Raw genomic sequence first — 3,597 nt, 5'->3', positions numbered from 1 at the left:
GCTCTAAAATTTTTTAAGTAAATAGACTATATGAAGCTTCAGTGAGGTTTTTCAAGAAATTCTAATAATATTATTATTTCTAGAGTTATTTTACTTTTTATGTTTAAAATTGGATTTTTTAGCAGTCAGTCTACAATATTCAACTGATTTTTCGACTCCACTGTTGAAGAATTATTTATTTATTTTTTTATTATTTATTTTCGACTCCTCTAGACTTTCTCTTTAAAATCACTCATCCAAATATTTTAATTATTTTAATTTATCTTTTGATGGAAGGTTTGTTATGCATACTCGAGAAAATAGTAAAATGTGTTAAACCGCAAAGTGCAAACTTATCCTATTAAAAATTCCTTTCACACTTTTCCCCTATTACAGAGTGAAATTAAATCGCCAGGCGTATGTGAAAGCAGGCCAGAATACGAGAGAGAATTTCCAACATATTGCTCTTCTGCAAAATTTTACTTTTTTCAACTTTTTACTTTTTTTGGCTGTGAGATTGTGGGTCTTTTAACTGCAAATTATAATTGTAATATTTATAATTAATTTTGAATCTAGTCCTTTTGAATCTAGAGAAATAAACTTTTTTTAATTATAACATTTCAGAAAACGAAAAACCCTGGGATCTCATTCTTTTCCTTTTTAACTGATAAAAAATAAAAATGTTTATAGAATGATGCCATAATTTCCCCGAGAACCCCAAATTAATTATCTGAGAAAATTAAAAAAAAATGGAGCAAAAGCAAAACAAAATAAAAATTTTTTTTAAATAGGCGGGCATTTTCAATTTTACTTCGCGAAAAATTTAAATCAGCATCTTCATCTCTTGAGAATCCTAATTGGTTTTTTTGTTGTAAAAATTTTACAAAAATTAATTTATTAAAAAATGTCTTTGACCTAGAATGATAAAGTATTTAAAATACAACAAGCAGTAGTATTTTTTTTAACTGCATATATTTCAAAAATATTTAAAAGTATTCAACAAACCTTTTGCAAAGCCTTCGAAGCAGAAGGAATTCGCCTGTTTAAACTAAATGTTGAGTATGTTAATCATTTAGAAAATAGAGCCTTTAAAAAAACTCCAACATTTAAACTTTTTTTTTAATCGTGGCACATCTTTTGAAAATGTTTTTGATAAAAGGAACCTATGTGCTAAATTTTATTTTTTTGTAAAAATTTTTGAAAAAAGTTCACCAATAATTAAAGATAGAATTTTTCATAGAATTTTTGAGACATTTTTGATAAAAAACAAAAACTATCCAATTAGTGTCTTTAATGGTTGAAAATTGCAATTTATATTTCTCATGAAATCTGTTAGTAACAAAAATAAAAATGTGCTGACTGATTTTAGAAAATATCTCATTTTTTTTACTTTTTTCACACTTATTTTGATTTTTCTCGTAAAGGAGTATTTCAATGAAAAAAAATGCATTTAAAGAAAGATGTATAATATAGAGATGTACAACTTTGATCCAAAAATTTTGCATAAACAATCCACAATTTTTAATCAAATCAGGAAAAATTGGATTGCCATTTTAAAATTATGATCAGTTTTCAGAAAATCGACCCGAAGAAAACTTTGCTTGTGAAATTGCGTCAATGGAAATATTACGAACAAGAAGCAATAATTATTAAATAAATAAGTTAAGAAAAGCTAATTAATTTTTAGTTTAAAATTGCGCCTTACTAGAGCTCAATTTACACCCAAACACGACCTTATAACTAAAGCCTTATATTAGCCCAAAATTTTGGTTGTATTAGAGTTATCATTATAATTTCATATTATAATTATAATTGAACTCTGTAAGGGCCCTAACAGTTTCATGTTTTAGCCTTATTAAAGGCTACAGTATGACTTATTTAGAGACTTTCCCGAGCCTGTTAATCGCCCTGATAGAGCCCGAATAACGCCTTACTAGCGCCCGAATAGCGCCTTCATAGAGCCTTATTGGAAACCTAATGTAGCCACAATAATGACCCATTGGTAAAATAAAGACGTGAATAATAAATAGCTTTGTAGAACCCTAAGATACCTACTATATCATCTAAGAAAACCATGTTATCAACAAATTGTAATTTTAGTCGTTAAATTAATTCTAATATAAATTACGAAATGAGAATGCAATGTAATATGTGATATAAATCATGTATATAGTAATAAAAAATTGAATTCGCTCGGATTGAATGCCGCTAACGATAATACCCTAATTGTGATAAAACTCTTAATAATAATTAATGAACTACTAGCATTATACGTATCTACACATCAGCGAAGCGTTCATATAGAAACGAAAGAAGACAAATTATACAGGGAAAAAATAGAGAAGTTATAGTCGAGATTAGGACGTGTAACGTAGATTGAAAATGATTAGTATCGACTTATTTAATTAATTAATCACTTATCAATTAATTATTACATGCAATAAGTAATGATGTGTACCTCATAGTCCATGTTCAATGTTGAAATATTTATGAGAATAAATATACGTTCTTTACAGCAAACTGTCACCCTTCGACAATCATTATTATTCCTGTCGCTGAATCAGCGATCACAATAAATATACATCCTGTTACTTTTTTCCGAGTTAAAGCAGACCTTCCCTTCTTTTCGTTATTTTTTAAAATTCGGTTTTCTTTATGATAAAGCTATCTTGTAATAAAATTGAATTCAAATATAATTAATAGTTTAATTTATTTAAATTATTTTTATCTATTAATTGTTTTGCTCTACTTTGCTTTGTTTTGCCTTAGTTTAAATATTTTATTCTAATTCACTATGTTCTATTTTTTTCCTCTATATTCCGATTTATTCCATTTTAATCTAGTATATTCCAGATAATTCCACTTTATTTCACTTTTACCAGTTTATTCCAATTTATCCCACCTTATGTCCCTTTTCACAGTTGATTCCACATTATTTCACTAAATTGTGCTTTGCTTTAATCTATTCTACTTTATTCCACTTTATTCCATTTTATTCTGATTTATTCCAGTTTTCTATTCTAATTTACTTTATTCTATCTGATATTGCTGAATTCCACTGTACTACATTCTATTCTACTTTATTATATTTTATTCTATTTTATGCCACTGCATTCCACTCTATTCTACTTTATTCCACCTTATTCTTCTTGCTTGCACTTTATTCTAGTATTTCCGTTTCATTAAAGTTTATTTCACTTTATTCTACCTCAGATCACCCAATTCCACTTTATTTCATTAAATTCCGCTTTGTTCCCATCTATTCTACTTTATTCCATTTTACTCTAGTTTATTCCACTTTTTCACTCTATTTTACTTTATTTCATCTTATTCCGCTGAATTCCACTTTATTACACTCTATTCTACTTTATTCCACTTTACTCTTATTTCTTGCACTTTATTCTAGTTTTTCTGCTTCATTCAAGTTTATTTCACTTTATTCTACCTCAGATCAACCCAATTCCATTTGATTCTATTATATTTCGCTTTGTTCTCATCTATTCTACTTTATTCCAGTTTATTCTAGTTTATTCCACTTTTTCACTCTATTTTACTTTATTTCATCTTATTTCGCTGAATTCCACTTTATTACACTCTATTCTACTTTATTCCACTTTA

Source organism: Belonocnema kinseyi, chromosome 10 (genome assembly GCF_010883055.1).
Source record: "Belonocnema kinseyi isolate 2016_QV_RU_SX_M_011 chromosome 10, B_treatae_v1, whole genome shotgun sequence".
Lineage (NCBI taxonomy): Eukaryota > Metazoa > Arthropoda > Insecta > Hymenoptera > Cynipidae > Belonocnema > Belonocnema kinseyi.
Note: the sequence above shows the minus strand (reverse complement) of the source record.